We start from the raw sequence: 20,790 nt of genomic DNA on the forward strand, positions 1-20,790 counted from the left end.
CTCACTGCTCACTTCTGTCTTTTATATCTCAAGAGATTGCCTCAGGACACAATCCAGTCTTGTAGATCCAGTCTTGCCTTACTAACACAACTGCCACCCAACCTCCCTCATTAACATCATAGAGGCAGGATTTACAACATATAGGAAAATCACACAGTACCAGGAATCATGGCCCAGCCAAACGGATATACGCATTTTTTGGGGGACATAATTCAAACCATGACAGGTGGTTAACAGACACAGAAGGAAATGCTTGTGATCATTAGCCACTAGAGAAAAGCAAATCAAAACTACAATGAGGTATTATCTCACCCTGACAATACTGGCACTAATTCAAAAAACACAAAATTACAAATGCTAAAGAGGTTGCAGGGAGATTTGAATTCTTATGCACTGCTGGTGGGAATGTAAAATGGTACAAACACTTTGGAAATCGGTATAAAAACCCAAAACCCACTGCCATCAAGTCGATTCTGACTCATAGTGACCCGATAGGGTTTCCAAGGCTGTAAATCTTCATGGAAGCAGACTGCTACATCTTTTTCCTGCGGAGCTGCTTGTGGTTTCGAACTGCCGACCTTTTGGTTAGCAGTCCAGTGCTTTAATCACTGCACCCGATATAGTGCTTCGTTAAAAAGCTAGAAACAGAAATACCGTATGATCCAGCAGTCCACTCCTAGGGTACCATAGAGAAATAAGAGCCATCACACAAATAGAAATATACACACCCATGTTCACTGCAGCACTATTCACAATAGCAAAAAGATGGAAACAACATAAATGCCCATCAACAGATGAATAGATAAACCAATTATGGTAATACACACAATGGAATACTACACAACGATAAAGAACAATTATGAATCCATTAAACATCTCACAACATGGATGAATCTGCAAGGCATTATGCTGAGCAAAATAAGTCAGTCACGAAAGGACAAATATTGTATGAGACCACTATTAGAAGAACTCAAGAAAAGGTTTACACGCAGGAAAAAAAAAAAAAAAAAGTCTTTGGTGGTTAGGAGGGTGGGGAGGGAAAGGAAGGGGAAGTCACTAACTAGATAGTAGACAAGTGTCAACTTTGGTGAAGGGAATGACAATACACTTTATAGGGAAAGGCAACAAAACTTGCCCAAAGCAAATGCATAGAAGTTTCCTAGACATATCCAGCCTTTAGAGGAAAAAAAAAAAGTGCCAACTTTTGGGCTAGTAGTTGAGCAGTTAACCATTTGCGCCATCTAGGGACTAATAAATTCCATTACTGATAAGAAAGAAAGAAAGAAGGAAGCGAAGGAGGAAAAAAAATGAGCATCAGGGTTAAATGGTGACCTTAACTGTAGGGCTCTTATACATGGGACTAAGGAAATGAGAACCTAGCCAGATGACCAAGAAAATTAGTCCTTGAGGGGAAAAGCTGTTCCATAGTAGAGCTGTGGGGCCCCATGGAGCCTGGAACTGGAAAATAATCTGAAATCAAAGGCAGTGTAGGTTCCTCCAGATCTTCATGGATCTTCACTCTAATGCTCCTTCCTTAACATAATTCAACTCTTCTTCATTTGCTGCTTTTCCCACTTCTAACTGGCTTTCTTGCCCTCAGACCTGTATAGATTGTTTCTATGTAATGTTCACTTATTTGCAACTTTGGCTTACTCTTGGCTCTCAGATTTAATGCTCATCAGTTTAAGATTCCCCTACTGACTGCCTGATTATCTCCACATATCCCCCATTCAAGTCCTAGAGAATGGAAATCCAACCATTCCAACTCCTTCCTTTGTGGGCATAGCTTCTCACAATGGATCACCTCACAGGCCCATGGGTTGACTGCCCTTGGGTCATATGCTACCAGAGAAGAGGTTCCCTTGGTCTCCCCATCAGTCTTCCTTAGGGGGTGTGTAGGCAGGGCAGGGACATGACTGACCTACTATCAGGGCTGGTAGGGGGAAAAAAAGATAAATAGCTTGGAATCTCAGACCAAAAGGTTGGTTTTATTAGAATAAGCAAAGTTTTTAATTTTTAAAGGATCACAATGCTATCAGTCTCTTGTGTCCTTGAAAATTTGACTTTCTTTGAAGCAAGAAATAATCATTTACGTTATCGGGAAACAAAATGAACCATGCAAATGGAAATTGTGAGTTACTCATTTGGAGACTAATTGGGGGAGAAAACAAAGTTTGCAATTGAATGTGCATCTGCTCAAAAGCAGAATGTCTGAGATACAGCCAAGTGTGTTTTCTTTTCTTTTTTACATTCCTCTCCAGGCTTTTTAAGTAGATGAAATGTAACTATAAATCTAAAAGCATTTTCCTTATCGCTACCAAGACCCAATGGAACTAGGACATCTAAGCTTCTTTAAAAAAAAAGTAAGAGATGCCTGTGTCTTAGTCATCTAGTGCTGCTGTAACAGAAATACCACAAGTGGATGGTTTAACAAAGAGAAATTTATTTCCTCACAGTCAAAGTAGGCTAAAAGTCCAAATGCAGGGTGTCAGCTCCAGGGGAAGCCTTTTTCTCTCTGTCAGCCTTCTTCTCTTCAGTGTTCCCCCTGGACTAGGAGCTTCTCTGCGCAGGGACCCCAGTCCAAAGGATGCGCTCTGCTCCCGGCACTGCTTTCTTGATGGTATGAGGTCCCCCTGTCTCTCTGCTCAGTTCTGTCTTTTATATCTCAAGACATTGCCTCAGGATCCAATCCAATCTGTAGACTGAGTCCTGCCTTACTAACACAACTGCCGCCTATCCTCCCTCATTAACATCATGGAGGCAGGTTTACAACATACAGGAAAATCACACAGTACCAGGAATCATGGCCTAGCCAAATTGATATACACATTTTTTGGGGAACATAATTCAAACCATGACAGCCTGGGATTGTGCTACCATAGACACAGATTTGTGAATCCAGCATCTCTGATGCATTGCATTGTCTGATTTATTTGCAAATGGTCTCCATGCCTTTAAAGAAAGAATGCACTATCGTTTGAGCAACACTAGAAACCTGAGCTCCAAGCATCTTTCCATTTAAAACACTGTGTCTACCTTTCCTGATACCCTTCTCTTTTGTTCCTCCCCACCCAACTCATCTTTTCCTCAGCAGCCAAATGAAATATAAATGCTTAAGCCCACCCATGGGCTGCTACTTCCTCCCCCAGCCTTGCTACCAAATCACCCTCCTAAACAGCAAACTTCAGGGGTAGAAAAGAGACAGGTGGGATGCCTGAGGCTGAGCTTCCTCGAAAAGGGGCAACCAAGAGGTCTAGGTGCCAGGTGTGGCAGATTCTGATAATTTTATTTGTTCTCTGGAAGGATCAGTCATATTCTGGGGACTGATTCCTGCTATCCAAATTCACAAGGTATCACCATGAAAGCAAATTTAGACAGAAAAAAAACTTTATTGCTGACTAGTATACTCAAGTCCACTGTCCAGGGCACAGCCCTCTCTGTCACCTGGCCTCCAGCTGTCAAATTACCTGGGAAACCAATTTGTCACCAGAAGATTGATGGTAAGTATGCAATCCCAACAAAGGTATCCTGGGTGGTGTTGTGGGTCTTATTCCTACTTCACTAGGTAGTGCTGCTTTAACATGACTAGAAAACTCATGTCTTCCAGACTCAATTGTCTCTCTGCCTCTGACAATGACAGATCAGCAATCACAAATTCTTACCAAAAACTTACTTTTTCAATGTTCCATAACAGTCACCAAAGACTTCTGTAATTACAGCACACCCTGAAGATAGACATGTCACTATTTCCAAGATGACAGCTTATCTTTCATTAGTTGCATTTTAAATCGATGCCTTTTCTTCTGCGGGGAGCACCTTAGGTCCCTGGCTGGGAGCTAAGAAGCTCCCTAATCTTATCAGGAACACTTATCCAAATCATTTCCTCCTGAAAAGATTTCCACAAATGGGTAATCCCATTCAGTTATGATGTTTCTATTAATTTTAGTTTCAGAAGTTGGTATTTCCTTGCTTTGTCTCCAAATAGAATGCACCTGATTCTGAATCTGCAGCTGATTTCAAGTGTCTCAAGTGTAAGATATTGTGCTAGGTACTGGGACCAAAGGGTAGGATGCAAAAATAGTAGAGATAAAATCCTTGCTTTCAATAAATATATACTCTGGAGGAACAAACATCTATAAAGCAGAAGATGATAATACCAATACTACATGGCATGATAAAGGAGTGATACAGAGACTGGCCTACCTCGAGAGTCCAGGGGAGAAAGTGTCAGGGACTTTGCACTGCTAGTCCCTGCAATGGGTTGAATTGTGTCCCCCGCTCCCCATCAAAAAAGATAAATCCGTGCTCTAACACCCAGAACCTGTGAATGTGACCTTACTTACAAAAAACAGTCTTTGCACATATAATTAAGAATCTTGAGATGAAATCAGCCTGGATTATGGGAATGAGCCCTAAATCCAATGACAAGTATTCTTATAAATGAGAGAAAAAAGAGAGAAGGGGAGAAGGCCATGTGAAGACAGAGGCAGAGACTGGAGTTATGCAGTCCAGAGCCAAGGAACATCTAGAGCCACCAGAAGCTGAGAGAGGCAAGGGAAGATTCTCCCCCAGAGCCTTTGGAGGGAGCAAGACCCTGCTGATATCCTGATGGTCTCCAGAACTGTGAAAGAAAAAAATTTGTCTTGTTTTAAGCCATCCAGTTTGTGGTAACTTGTCATGGAAGCCACAGGAAACAAATACAGTCCCTTTGCCCGGGACACTCGTCATTGTCTCATCTCCTCATGTCTCAGCTTTAATGCCACTTCCTCCAAGGGGCATTCTCTGATGCCCTCACCCTACTCCAGCTAACTTAGGTCCCCTTATCATACTCTTATAGCCAGCCCATGTACTGTATTTTTACACAAATAGTGCAGCGTGTTCTGTATTTTTTGCCAAAATGTAAAGTGCACATTATTTGTGTAAAATACAGTATTTTTCCTTCCTAGTACTTATAATAACATAGACTTATCTCTTTGTGGCAGAGCAATTTATTGTCACACAAATTTATGTTTGTTTCTGTGTATAAATTCCCCTACTATGTTCCAAAAAAAGGCTTTGCTGTGTTTTGTTTTCTTAAAGTTTGAACCATTAAGAAGGTTAGATAGAGAGACCTAGAGAGAAGTAATAAGTAGCCAGGAGAGGAGCAATTCCTCAGGGAATAGGGTGCAGAGAGGAACCTTATTCCCCTCTCTCAGGGAGGCAGGGAACCTCCAAGGGGGTGTCTGGACTTCAGGCACTGGGACTCCCATCCTCACCAGAGTGTCAGGTCCAAGCCATAAAGTGTCCAACTCCAAGGGACCCCGAGGAACAGTGGCCGTCAGCAGCAGCCAGCACAGCCAGGTGGCCAACTACTGCTGTGAAAGAGCCTATGACTTCTCTGGTGGGGGATGTGGGCAGTGTGATGGCAGGCAAGAATTGCTGAGATTAAATTTCCCAGTTTGGGTCCTGATGGCAACTCTAATTTAGACTTAAGTTGACTTAAATAAAATAAAGAAACACTGTTTTTTTGTAGACTATTTACACCTGCTACATATTTATTTGTGCAATTATTTGTAATGATGTCTGTCTTTCCACTAGGCTCCAGGCTCCTGTGTCTGTTTTTCCCACTGCTCCATCCCCAATGCATGGCACAGGTGTTTTTTTTTTTTTAAAAAAAAAAAAGATGCCTGTGTGGGAATGACTGCAGAAAGGCAGAACTGCACCCAGAACTGCAGGGAAGAAATCCCTAGTCATGGAATTCTCTGAAGATCCCCAACAACTACCTTATGAGAAAAGTATCAACTGTGGGGCATTTGACACCCCCAGAGGGACCTGATACCAGGTCCCAAGTAATGCTATTTTTCTTTTTTTGCTCCTTGCCTCTCCTCTCTTGCTCCAATTCTGGCGAAGCCAGAGGCAACGTAGTGAATTGAGGAGGAAAGGTGAAGACATACTTAAAACATCCCCACGATCTCCTTTCCATTGCAGGTTTCCAACCTGGGCCAACTTAGCTTAAGAAAGGGGAGAAACTTTGAATTGGGTGAGAGACTGAAGCTTAAATTTTAGACTGCTCTGCACTTTAAATACCTGAAAACTGGTGTTATTCATGAATACCTGAAAACGGCTTGATATAGCTATGAGATCACCCAAGACTTCATCCAGAAGTAGAGCAGAAAGCTTCCATAGACCTTGCTGCTTAAAGGCAACAGTGCGAAAGGATAAAACTGCTTTCTGCTTGTACCCTTACGGAGTCCAGCTCAAACAAAAGTATATCCAGTCCCATGCCAGATTTGGACCCTGCCAGCTGCAATGGGACTCATGCTCGGGCTCAGAGGTTACTTTCACTGCCACATCCTTGGGTGCAAGCTGGCCCCAGTAATGGTAACCACTGTGGTAGGAGCAGAGTGACTCTAACCCCATGTTAGGAATTGAATTGCGTCCCCTAAAAATGTGTGTCAACTTGGCTAGGCCATGATTCCCAGTATTGTGTGGTTGTCCTCCAATTTGTGATCTGATGTATTTATCCTGTGTGTTGTAAATCCTGACCTCTATGATGTTAATGAGACAGAATTAGAGGCAGTTACGTTAATGAGGCAGGACTCAATCTACGAGATTAGGCTGCATTTTGAGTCAATCTCTTTTGAGATACAAAAGAGAGAAGGGAGCAGAGAGACAGGAGGACCTCATACCACCAAGAAAGTAGTGCCAGGAGCAGAGCACATCTTTTGGGCCCGGGGTCCCTGGGAGGAGAAGCTCCTAGATCAGGAGAAGATTGACGACAAGGACCTTCCTCCAGAGCCAGCAGAGACAGAAAGCCTTCCCCTGGGGCTGGCACCCTGAATTTGGACTTCTAGCCTCCTAGACTGTGAGAGAATAAATTTCTCTTTGTTAAAACCATCCACTTGTGGTATTTCTGTTATTAGCAGCACTAATTAACTAAAACACCCCAACACCGACAGCCACTGTCTGCCTTTCCTCTTCAGGGCTGAGCCATTTTCCTCAGCCACGCAAAATTCTGTAAGGCCTTCTTGCCCTCACCTCTTAAGACAAACATAGGTAAAGGAGTCCGTCGAAGTGATCTAATCAATTTACGTTTGCATAACTAAGTCAGGGCAGCCACATGGCATTTCCTTAAACAAGACCCGTTTTGAGTGACTGGTGGTCTTTACTCTGAAATTTAAAAAACCCTTCTCAATGAGTGCTTTCACGTAATGTCTGCCTTAAAAGGCAACTTGTTACACCTATGTATGATTCATTTAAGCAAGAGAGAAGACTTGTTTTCAGCTGAAGGATGACAGATTGAGTAGATGAGAAGAGATAGCTTAATAAAAGAAGCAACAGAATCTAGAGAGGTTAGGAGAGAGAGAGGAGGGGGAGAAAGGAAGACATGAAATCGTTCGTTGATTTCGGGAGCTACCTTCAGCTTCTATATACCTAATTTCAAGGAGGCCTGGTGGCACAGTGGTTAAAGTAATTGACTACTAACTGTAAGGTCTGCGGTTTGAAACCACTAGTGGTTCCATGGGAAAAAGATGTGGCAGCCTAACTTTAGTTTTCATAAATTCATCATTTTTGAAATTGCTAAGGTTGAGTGGGACAGACAGCTTCTAGAGGCTGAACCCTAACTTCAGCTGCGTTTTTCTCATGCCTTTGCTAAGTGGCACTGCACAATTTCTCTGCTATAGGATCTATGTAAAAACAACAGGGGGGGTGTTGGCTTCATTACAGCTTTCCAGGGTTCATTAAATAAAAATAGCTCTAAATGAAGTTACATTAGGAAGCACTCACATTAAATATCAGCTGCTAATGAGCACCTTTTTACTGCTGTACCCTAAAAAGCAGAGCTTGTCACCTATTAGCAATTGCTTTTAAGATCCAAAGGAAAAAGACTGGCTCTCCCCTGAGAATCAGGGTGGTTTCACATGGGCCTGAATGTCAAATGGTGCATCGAGTTTATTGAGGCATCTCAATTTGTTGAGAAAAACAAAAACCAGTAAATCAAACCAATTGCCATCAAGTTGACTCCAACTCATGGAGACCCCATTTGTATCAGAGTAGAATTGTGCTTCAAGGGTTTTCAGTGGCTGATTTTTCAGAAGCAAATCACTAGGACTTTCTTCTGAGGCTCCTCTGGGTGAACTCAAACCTCCAACATTTACATTAGCAGTTGAGTATGTTAACCATTTGCACCAACCAAGAACTCCTGAGAAAAATAAGAAATCTTTTTCCCCTAATAACTGTTACCCAATGATACCATTGCAAATCCTATCTTTTCTCTTGGCTAGGTTCCATAACATTTTAGTCACTTTTGATTTTCAAAATTATCTCACTTTAGTTTTAGGAATCAGTCCTGTTCATTTTTAAACTTATATATGATTCAAGGCACTTCCCTATCCCATTCCCTATTACTGTTAATAGGTGCTGTCAAGTCGATTTTTGACTAAGCTGCTCCGTAGGGTTTTCTAGGCTGTCATCTTTATGGGAATAGATCACTGGGTGGATTCAAAACGCCAACCTTTAGGTTAGCAGCTGAGCACTTAACTGTTACACCACTAGGGCTCCTTATCCCATTCCCTGCCCAGTTCCACATAGCCAATGTTGTAGCAACTTGTGGTGGAGCAGGGCCTGGCTCTCACACACCTCCTCACACTCCTTCTTCCCAGTCAGGGCAGGAAACAGGAAGAGGGAAAAACAGATATCCCCTTTCCTGACTGAGTGAGGTTACAGTCCTCTCCTTGGGGATACACCATCACTTTTCTAGGACATAGTCTACAGGTGCCCTGTTGACTGGTAGTCATTCCTGCCTGCCCTGATGATGAGAAGCCTTCCTCTCATCAGCAACCCTATGCTTTGGCAGCCATTTTTGAGATGTGGCCACATCTTGGGGCCCATCGGCCCCTGTAGGATTCATCTTCTGCACCTCGAGGTAGGGGAGTAGTTCTGGCTCCATCCTTGTCTGGCAGTTCCCTCACCAAGGCAAATATCCTTCCAGATTCTCTTTTATCCCTGCTATGGTAACACAGAGACATATTAGCAAGCCCGCTGTTTAGAAAGAGATTCAACTGGGGGATAACATACCAGTATCTCTTTCTTCCAACCTGTTATGGATTGAATTGTGTCTCCCAAAAATATGTGTCAACTTGGTTAGGCCATGATTCCCAGTACTGTGTGATTGTCCACTATTTTATGATCTGATGCGATTATCTTATGTGTTGTAAATCCTAACCTTGGTGGTGCAGTGGTTAAGAGCTACGTCTGCATACCAAAAGTTCAGCAGTTCCAATCCACCAGCTGCTGCTTGGAAACCCTATGGGGCAGTTCTACTCTGTCCTATAGGGTTGCTATGAGTTGGAATTGACTGTACGGCAGTGGCAACAGGTTTGGTTTTGGTTATGATGTTAATGAGGCAGGATTAGGGGCAGTTATTTTAATGAGGCAGGATTCATATCTACAGGGTTAGGTTGTATCTTGAGTCAATCTCTTTTGAGATATAAAAGAGGGAAGGGAGCAGAGAGACAGGAGGATCTCATACCACCAAGAAACAAGTGCCCGGAGCAGAGCGTGTCCTTTGGGCCCAGGGTCCCTGCACTGAGAAGCTCCTAGACCAGGGGAAGATGGATGACAAGGACCTTCCCCCAGAACTGACAAAGAAAGCCTTCCCCTGGAGCTAGCGCCCTGAATTCGGACTTCTAGTCTACTAGACTTTGAGAAAATAAATTTCTGTTTGTTAAAACCATTGACTTGTGGTATTTCTGTTATAGCAGCACTAGATAACTAAAACACAACCTTGACTTTACAAGTGGTTCTCCTGGGGCCCTTCGTCCTTCATTGCAAGGAAGGATGACACTCCCATTCGCTCTCTACACAGCGAGGTCTTGAGGAGAGAAAACAGAATCTTTTCAGATACTCTGCATCTCACTTTCCCAAAGGCAGCCTCCACTCTGTCCTAGTTTTCTCCTTATATTAAGTATGAAGGAGCATGAGAGGGAGAAAGGGGGGTGGAGGAGAGGTAAAGTTCAGCCAATTCTCTGAACTAGAATTTTTCAGTGAGCTATATGGAGAAATGGTTGTTGGCAATTTTGGCAGTTCTCTGGATTTGGAATATTGGTGTATATAGACTCTTTTATTCCTAACTTTGAAATTCTGGGACAACAGGAAAATTCTTATATGACATCTGGATACAAACGTTTCCATGGAATGAAGATACAAATAGATCAGATAGACAGACAGACAAATAAACAGATAGTTTTCAACAATTCCAGAAACAGACTGCAAATATTAAAATATTATGTTCTAATATCCTTCCTTTCCTTGGCCAAGAAATTGGTTGGTGGGGGAAGATGTGATCAGTTAGGCCATAGTGTGCAGAAAAGAAAGTAGGATACACAGAGAATTCCTTCATGTTAATTTCTTCCACAAAATGTCAATGTTTCCAAGGCTGTAGAAACTAAATTAGTAGAGAAAAAAGTGCTAAATTGAAATAGAGGAGAAAAAACATGTACAGGAAAACAGTTTGGCAGTCCCTCAACACATTAAACATGGAATTTCCACATGACTTATCAATTCTACTCTTAGGTGTATATACTCCAAAGACTTGAAAGCAGGGACTCAAACAGACTCTTGGGCGCAAATGTTCATTGCAGCATTATTCACAATAGCCAAAAGGTGGAAACCCAAATGTTCATCAATAGATGAATGGATAAACAAATGATGGTGTATCCAAACAATGGAATATTATTCAGCCATAAAAGGAATGAAGTGCTGATACATGCTACAACATAGATGAAACTTGAAAACAGTGTGCTAAGTGAAAGAAGCCAGACATAAAAAGTCACATATTGTATGATACCATTGATATTAAATATCCAGAACAGGCCAATCCAAAGAGAGAAAAGGCAGATCTGGGGGCTGGGAACTGGGAGAGTGTGGATATGAAGAGTGACTGCTTAGTGAGTACGGGGTTTCCATTTGGTGTGATGAAAAAGTTCTGAAACTAGATGGTGATTACTGCACATCAGGAATGTGTTTAATGCCTCTGAATTGTATACTTTAAGATGGTTAAAATGGTTAATTTTTGTTATGTGTATTTTACCACAATTTAAAAAAAAAAGTACATCAATCTGAGTTTGCATCTCAAATATACCACGCACTTGTGTTGGGGAGAGTGAGGAATACATATGACCCACTCATAAGGATTCATGACCATTTCTTCTGGGTTACAAAAGTGTAGGTGATTCAACAGAGTTCTCAGGGTGTATGGTATCTATTTCTTTCCCTGGAAGCATTTCTTTCTATAACTGTATGTTCTTATTTTGTACTGGTATTTATTTTTACTTTCTGTTCCTTTACTTCATTCTTTTTTCTCATTTATTCATTGATTCATTCATTCATTCAACATTTATCAAGTACCAAAATGTCTTTGGGAACAAAGACAAATAAGACCATCTCCTTCTTCAAGGAACTCACACTCTAGTGAGGAAAGTAGATATATAAATAGATAACTATCACGTAAAAGTGCCTGAATGTAGACTTGCACAGGCACATAGTTGGCTCACAGTAAGTACTGGCTGAAAGAATAAATGAAAGGGGAAGCAGCACCCTGAGACACAGTGAAGGTGGGGGATCTTGGGGGATATGTTGCCAAGGAGGGATTTTTCTGAAAGGAGAAACATTTGGGCCAAATCCTAAAGGACTGTAGTAATTAGCTACTGAAGACAGGATGGGATGGAGGTGTTTTGCAGGCAGCAGAGACATCATATTCTGTGAAAAGAATTACAAAATGACAGCGTATTGTTGGTTAAATTTGAGGCAGGTAGTGATGGAAGAAGACTCCATAGAGGTATGAGGGGGCTGAAGACAAACGGCCTCAAAATCTTGGAATCTATTCTGATTCGCTTGCATCAGGATCACCTGGTGAGTAGATAACCTACCTAGGCCTAATGAATCGGAATCTCTGAGGGATGGTGCTGCAGAATCTACATCTTAAACAAACATTCCAGGTGATTTTTATGGACCCTAAAGTTTAAGAACTGCTTCATGGAAGATGAATTATTGAAGGACTACTTGAGCAGGGAAGTAACACTGTAATATCTGAGTGTTTCCTCCTAGTTGTTTTTCTGATTATAAAGATAATACATGCTCATTGTAAAGAAAAGAATGTATTAAACACAGAAAAGTATATATCACCTATATCCCACCTCAGAGAGATACAGTACATACTGTTAACATTTGATATATCTGTATGCCCATATAAAGATTTATAAAAATGGGATCATGCAATATTTGCAGTATTATAACCTGCCTTTTTCATGTAACAGTGCATAGTGGATATTAATCTATGTCAATAGATACAGCTCTACATCATCATTTTTTTTTTCTAAGTTAAACATCTGGGGTAGAGGAATGCAGTGAGCAAGGCAGCCTTTATTCAACTGACAAATATTTATTGAGCACCTATTATATGTCAGGTACAGTGCTAGGCTCTCTGCCCAAGTGATCAAACTAAGATTTGAAAGTTGTCTTTGAATTTGTTCATTAAAACAGCAATACCCTTCAATCTGCCATCGTTTCAAAAATATAGCTTCTCACATTTGCTAGCAATGAATTAAAATCAGGAAATCAAGTCATGTTGTCACAATAAAGTCTGTGATTTTGTTTGATTAATTAGTATTCTTTGTCTAGATGGGCAGCTTATGAAGATTCTGAATATAGTTTTAATACAGCTGTGAAATTAGGAAGAACTTTGCAGTGCTTTTACTTCATGAGCAGCCAAGCACATTCACTATGACTTGGGATCTTATTTCATTAGCCATCTGAACTCAAGTTTTGTTTGTTCAGCCAGGGCATTGGTTAGGCCATAAGGTTGGCTGGTGACACTGTCGATAGGGAATATTTTTTATAAAGCTGAGACTCGAAGGACTTTTGACTCAAGAAAAATGTTATGTTCACATGAAAAATTCCAAATTCCTCTGGACATAATTTAAAAATGTTTAATAGTAGATTGGCTTCCTCTTAATATATATGGATGCAAAGAGATGAGGAAAGAGTTGGTTCAAACAGGCTAGGACTGATTGGCGTGAACTCCAGAATGCACAAAATAGAGATGAAAACATTAAACCAATAAATTGTTTCATAAAGGGATTTAATAACTGGGTATAAAATAAGCAGAGCTTATAAACATCTATTTTATTTCTACTCGTGTTCCCATTGCGATAAGATGTAACTAAATTGTTATAGTCTCTAAGTAAAGTCTTACTGACAGGTTAAAAAAAAAAAAAAAGGTTAAAGTGAGACACTCATTTTTGGTTGTTTTTTTTCCCAGATGTATCGCATTCATTATAGCTCTTAGCCAATGACCCCTGAAAGCAACTTCTTTGAAGCTTGTCAGTATTGCTTACTTGATCAAGCGGGCATTAGTTCAACTTAAAAGTTGCAGCTAAGTTGCCAAGGAACCTGGAATGGGGTGAAATCATCAGCAATTATGTATTGGGCATTACTATATGCTAAACAAATAATAAGTATTAACTTATAACATTAACCCATGGGTTTATAATAATAATTATAGGAAAAAAGTGTAAGACAGGATCCCTACTCTTAAGAAGCTTAGCATCTATTTCAAGAAATGTCACTCTAACTTGCTACTTCTTATAAGAGGAGGCAAACTGACTATTGAAGGAATAGCTATTTAGGTTTGGATAATTGTGACCATAAACCTGTGTTACTCTTGACAGGAAAAAAGTCCCTTCTTAAGCCATGCTCATTCACAAGGTATGTGAACGCACTCTACTGGATTAATCCTTTCCGAGACAGATACCAACCTTCCTATTGAACTTTGTCTCTGAGCATCGCAAAGCGCTGCACCCAATCTAACTCATTCTCACAAGGACTCTCTCTCCTTGGTAAGGGGGTGGGGGGCAGTGCTGTTGACCCAAGTTCACAGTGCCTGGGTTATGAACAGGAACTAGTTTCCTCACGTCTGTATGTTAGGTTTGTCTTTACATGAAAGCAAGGGACATTTGTGTAACTCTCATTAGTGCAGATGGCTGTTCTCCCTCCAACGGCCTGCTCATCACTGCAACAGTTGCTTTAATCTCTACAGAAAATACCAAATAAAGTGCATTTCTTTACTCAAGGAAGTAAGGTTCCATTGGATGCATGATATCCAAGTGACAAAATATTGCAAGCAGCTAATTAACTGGCCTGTAATATGGATATACTTGGGGATGCAATTTACTTTTTATCATCCTTGGTCGGGTCATGAATTGAAATCACAGTAGGAGCACAAAGTTGTCAGAGCCACAGATAAGGAGGAAAACAGGAATTGGCTGCAGGAAACATTCTCAATCAGCCAAGAAAACTTGCCAAATGAGGCTTAAAATGAAGTCTTCCTGTCCACATTTCACAGGTTCAGATGGAGACAGAAAACAATTCTTCCCCTTTCCCTACCTTCACTGTCTTAATAACCTAGTACTGCTATACCAGAACTACCACAGGTGGGTGGCTTTAACAAACAGAAGTTTCTTTTTCACAGTTCAGGAGGCTAGAAATCTGAATTCAGGGTGCCGGCTCTAGGGGAAGGCTTTCTCTCTGTTGGCTCTGGAGGAAGGTCCTTGTCTCTTTGAGCTTCTACTCCTGGGCGATCTTCATGTGGCTTGGCATCTTTCTTCCACATCTCTGCCTCTCTCAGTTGCTTGTTTAACCTCTTTTATATCTTAAAAAAGATTGACTCAGGACATATCCTACCACCAGCCACTCTGTGGAAGAAAGATGTGGCAGTCAGCTTCTGTAAAAATTTACAGCCTTGGAAACCATATGGGGCAGTTCTACTCTGTCCTATAGGGTCGCTATGAGTCAGAATCAGCTTGATGGCCACCGGTATGATCATGTTCTCCACACTGAGTAATCCTTCCAATTACTCAGGTGGGCAAGTAGTAGGGAACCTGAACTGGGAATAGAAAGACCAGGAACTTAGTTTTGCTCTGCTATGGACCAGCGGTCGACCTTGGTTACATTACAACCTCTCAGAGCTTCAGTTTTGTCATCTGCATGATCTGATCTGCCTATCTGTCATTTGCATGATCTGCCTATCTCATCCAGCTATGGTAAATCTTTTTGTCTTTCATAGTTAAGCTTCTAGGAAAAGTGAATAATCACTATCTCAACTTCTTCACCTCTTATCACTCCTCATCCCCAAACTGACCCCCTGCTCAAAAGGTTCTGCCTAAGATCACTTTTGTCAAATCTAACAAATGCTTTTCCATCCTTCACTTACTCTCACCTGCTTTTGATAATGCTAAACACCTCTGCTCTAAATTTTTAACAGTGATTGGTTTTCATAGCAATGTTCTCTCCATTCTCCTCTTTAATATTAATATACTCCTTTGCTTTGTCCCGAGCCTTTCTTTTTTTTTACTATTAGCATCTCTTTGTTAGATTTCATCCAGGCTATGGATTCATCTATCATCCATGAGTGGATGGCTCTCAGATCTCTACTTCCAGGGTCACCATTCTGCTATTAGGAATGCTCTCCTGAATATCCTAGAGCTCTTAAAATTCAAAACATCTAAAATAAAATTCATTGTTATTTATCTTCCCTCATCACCCCTCTGACTATTTCTCCTCTTGTGTTCTCTCCACCCATGCAGGCACCCAAGTCAAAAGCTGGGGTCATTATGACTCATCCTCAAAATTCTATTTCCAAAATATTTCTCCAATATATGTTCTATCGAGCCCTGGTAAAAAGTTGGCAGTTCGGACCCACCAGCTGCTCCATGGGAGAAAGATATGGCAGTATGCTTCTGTCAAGATTTACGGCCTTGGAAACCCTATGGGACAGTTCTACTCTGTCCTATAGTGTCACTATGAGTCAGAACTGACTCGACAACAGTGGGTTTGGTTTTATATCATTTACTACTAGTGCTACTATCTTAGGTAAGGTACTTTTCATCTCTTGACTACAATGTTGCAAATGCCTATAAACTATTCTCTCCTTTCATGTCAGGTCCTCCTGAGGCATCCTCCACGTGGGTGCCAAGATGGTCTTTCTAAACAACAAATCTGATCATCTCTCTATTATACTTTAAAATCTTTAATGATTCCCATTAACCACAGACAAAATCCAAACTTGTGAGCATAGACGTCCCTTTATGACCTAGCTCCTTCCCACCTCACCAGTTTTAGTTCTTGCGTCTCCATTCTCACGCTGGCATGCAGCCATGTGAAACTCTCCAGTTGTTCTACGACAACTTGGTGAATTGTACCAGGTGGCCCCTTCCTGAATGCTCCTCCCCTTCTTTTCTGCCTATTTAACTCCCATTCATCCTTCAATAGTCAGTTCCAGTATTTCCTGGTCTTGTATCTTCCTCCTGCTGCCATCTATCTCAGATAGTCTAATTTCCTTCACAATACCTTGTGCACACTATAACACTGTGGTTGTCTTGTTATCTGAGCTTTTCTGAGGGCAGAAACCATTACCTGCCTATAATTGCAATATAACACCCATCACAGCAAGACTTCAGTAATTCTTGGACCTGGCCTCCACTATTTGCTCCAAATTCTCTAGTGTTCACCTGGTTTCACTAGTTTTTTTTTTCAACCTACTGTCCCCCACCTAGATTCTTCCTCTCTGCTTAGCCATTTTGGATCAGTTGGATGGTCTGCCCAGGTTTGACAGAAGTTGTTCCAAGGTGGAGGCCTGTGAACTCCTCTATTCAGCTCAACGCTTACAGAAAGGGTAGTGTCACCTGGCTTCAGTTTCCTAGGAAGGCAGCCCAGAGACCCAGCACCCTGAGCACCCAAATGTCAAGTGTGGGAGAGAAGACAGACAGGGGGAAAGACTGGGAAAACTGGACTCTTATTATTTCATATTCTAATAGCAACATGTTGGGAAATAACTACGTTATTAAGATAGCAGATACTCTGCTGACAAGCATCATCACGTAACCGAAAGAATAGAAAAACATTTAGTGAATTGAAATAGCTAAAAGGAAAGAATAGCGAGCTACAGTTTAAGGGGAAAACAAAGTTGCTCTCATCCTGAGTTCCTGTGTTGTCTGTTGTGAAGCAACTGGAGGGATGGGAATGACTGAAGTCAGATCAAACTCTCATCTATTATTCAGTTTTGCTAGATTGGTGTGGAAATGCACGTGGAGGCAAGTATATAATTAAAATGCCAGACTATGTATTGTCTATTCTTAGCTTTGAAAGATAATGAATGCTGTTATGGTATTGTGTAGACTATTTTATTCAACGTGAAAGCAAAAAAATAAAACAAAACAAAACAAAAAAAAACCCAAAATTTAGTTAGCTAACCAGTAAATGTAATGGAATAAATTATAAGAACACACTCAATACATGCTTCCAGTCAACTCGAGGTTCAACAGTCTCATACAAAATGTGCTCAAACGAAGTGTGTAAGCTAAAAATCCTAGCATTTGTCATTGTTAGAAAAATAAACATGAAGATTCTCTTGACTTTGTCCTTTAACAATAATATAGAATTATGCCCAAGTCAGGTCTGTCATGAACTCAAAGGGAATTTATAAAAGAAATTCATTATAGCATTTACATCTAGATGACAGTCCTTCTTCTGGATTGCAGATTTGAAGGCTACTGGAAAATGACTGAACACTTACCAGTGCTCTGCATTATAGAAAAAGGGTGGGTGTGATTATCTTCCACTCCAAATCAGTAACCTGAGATAATACAAGCTCCCTTCAAATTCCAGGTTGAGAGCTGTTAACAGGACTTAGTTTTTGGTCCTCGAATACTAAGAACTGTACTTGCGCCTTCCAGTTGGGCCCACAACTCCATTTATATACAATAGACAGTGAGTGGTCTCTGGAGTCAGAAAAACCTGGACTTGAATGTTGGCTCTGCCCATTACCAACAGAACACTGTTATTAACTGTGCAAGGTGTGAACTCCTCAGCTCCAGGGGGTGCTGTTCTTCTAGACTATGATACATTTTGTGCAATTTGCTACCTTTGGACTTGTGCAATGTGCTACCTTTGGTGTGACTTGAATTTCTTATTTTCTCAAAGCTTCAGTTCCTTCATTTCTAGAATACCTCTTGCCATCAAGTTGATTCCAACTCATAGCGACCCTACAGAGCAGAGTAGAACTGCCCCATAGGGTTTCCAAGGAGCAGCTGGTGGATTGGAACCGCTGAACTTTTGGTAAGCAGCCGAGCTCTTAGTTACTATGCCACCAGGGCTCCAATTTGTAGAATAGGAGCATTAATAATAACACGGGCATTCAAAGCATCTATTTAATTGGGTGATGGTAAAAATTTAATGAGATGATACATGAAAAATGCTTAGCTGAGGACATTATGCTTATATACTAAGTGCTCACCGAATGTTAGCAATTTGATGATGATGATATCCTGTTTTTCAGTAGGGTTAATCTCAAACCTAGCTTTCTAAACCAAAATGCCATTGCAGCTTTTGTACTTCCACTAGTCACCTTAGTACTCATGCACCTAAAGCATAGATATTTAAATCAGTTGTGTCAAAATCTCCCTTTACCATGTAGTCATGTTAGTAAACATTAATAGCAATAGGATTAGAAATATATAGGACTTATTATCTGGGGTGAAAAACCATCTGAGAAGTAAGGAGAAAAAGAAGAATAAGTTAGTCATTCTAGAGATCTAACCCATTGCCGTCGAGTCAATTCCGACTCATAGTGACCCTACAGGACAGAGTAGAACTGCCCCATAGGGTTTCCAAGGAGCGGCTGGTGGATTCCAACTGCCGAACTTTTGGTCAGCAGCCAAGCTCTTAACCACTGTGCCACCAGGGCTCCCCTTCTAGAGATCTAGAGTCATCTTATTTCGAAAGCCTAAGATTAGGTTACTTTTAATTCATGTTTTCATCGGGTTTTAATTTTTGCCTATTTCTTTTGCAAAATGTACATGATTTCCTGTGTGAGTCTGATATGAGTCTTGAGGGACCTCATTTAAAAACTTGGTAAAATTAAAAAATTGATTACTTTTTCTAAGAATGAAGAAAAGTAGAAGCAAACACTTAGCATGAGACAAATGAAGTAATGATTAAATTGGTCTCCACACTGACACCACTCATTCTGCTGAGATTTAATAAGAGAATTCCAGTTGCATTCTTAGAAAAACTTTCTTAACTTCAGCCACTTAGGGAAATGGATTTGTTAGGTTCTTCCTCCCTCTCCCCTCAAAAAAAGCAGAAACATTTGAATGCAAATGTAAACTTCTACACAGAGTTCTACAGTAGATGGAAAGTTTAGTTAAAGAACTTGGTATTTTATTATTCTTCACAACCATAAAATACCACTTTATTAAGAAAAAACCTCCTCTTTGATTGTGAGAGTATTAAAAAAGTATTAACATTCAGTTACTTATCTGTGATGCATCTACTTCTTATTTCCTTGTCTCTGGCCCCAGTTTTGTTTCTATCACTGACCACAGCATAACAGAAACGGTCTTAAGTAAAGGACTCCCAGTTTCAAGATGGAGAACGGGGCACAGAGTACAGAGTCCTTATCCTTCGTCAAACCCTACAAATGACAAGATGATATATATATTCATGTCACATATCTACGCACACACTTTATGTATGCATAAAATGAGGACATACATAGCTTTGCTTAGAAACTCTAAGGAGACCAGAAACTGTGACCAATACCTGAGAGATTAAAAGCAGGAGACTGGACTGAGGAGAAAACAATGTCCAGAATACATGTGGGATTCATTCATGTGAGATTTCATCTGAGAGTCTGCAAAGATTGGTGGGAGTCCAATAGAGAGAAAGTCAGAGTCAGAGGAGGTGGGAACTGGGAGAAGGAGAGTGCCAAGGTGCAGGACAAGGGAAACTGAGTTCCACAGAGGGGTTTCAGAGCTGCTATCTCACTGCTTCTCTGTAGCTTGAACACTTCTAGACCAAATATGATCCTCACTCCTAAATTTCCTGCTTCTACACTGACACACATTTATATGGATTACTCCTCTCCCCAAAAGAGCACCCTTTCTCTAAATTGCAGTTCAAGGTCCGTCATCTCAAGCTTTACACTGTAAAATCTCTCAGTGGTCAGAATCATCACTGACCCATACCTGCACCTTCTATTCCTACCACTCTTTCTTCCTCTTCTTCCCCAAAAGTATTACCATCCCCTATTTTTTTTAGGAGAAAATATAGTATTTGTTATTTATATAACTCTTGTTTAACATAGAATCAATGTCACCAGTGCTATGTATCTAAAGATATGCTATCCTTATAATAATGCCATTAGATAAGAACATCTGGGGAGGTGGGGCCAAGATGATCTTACAACAAAGACCCAAAAAAACAAGTGAATCAATTATATATGCCAGTCTAGAAGCCCTGAACACCAAAGGTAAAGTTGAGGAATCAGACCGAGTGGCAGGGGGAGGGAGAGACAGTTCAGAAGCAGCGAGGAGTTGCCAGACCTGACCCGGTGAACAGGCACCCTGTGGGCCAGATCAGCCGGCATGCGTGGTGAGACAAGCAGTGGCATTCGGCATGAGTTTTCCACCCCGGGAGAGACAGAGCGGTAGAGGGTCTACTCAAGCCTCCAGAACCAGTGAAAAGCGGCTCTCAATCGGCAAAAGATAAGTACGTACATCTAACCTACTGCGTGGATCAAAAAACATCCCATTTGGGAAGAACCTCTCTCCCATTTACCTGCTCCTTCCCCTACTCTGTAGCACTTCCCAGGCCGGCTTCAGCAATTGGCGCGTCCCCTGGGCCAAAAGTAGGACCCGTCATGCACACTGAGCCATTCTCCTGGCCTTGGAGAAGGAACAAATTAACAAACAG

The sequence above is a fragment of the Trichechus manatus genome, unplaced genomic scaffold (genome assembly GCF_000243295.1).
Source record: "Trichechus manatus latirostris isolate Lorelei unplaced genomic scaffold, TriManLat1.0 scaffold00094, whole genome shotgun sequence".
NCBI lineage: Eukaryota > Metazoa > Chordata > Mammalia > Sirenia > Trichechidae > Trichechus > Trichechus manatus.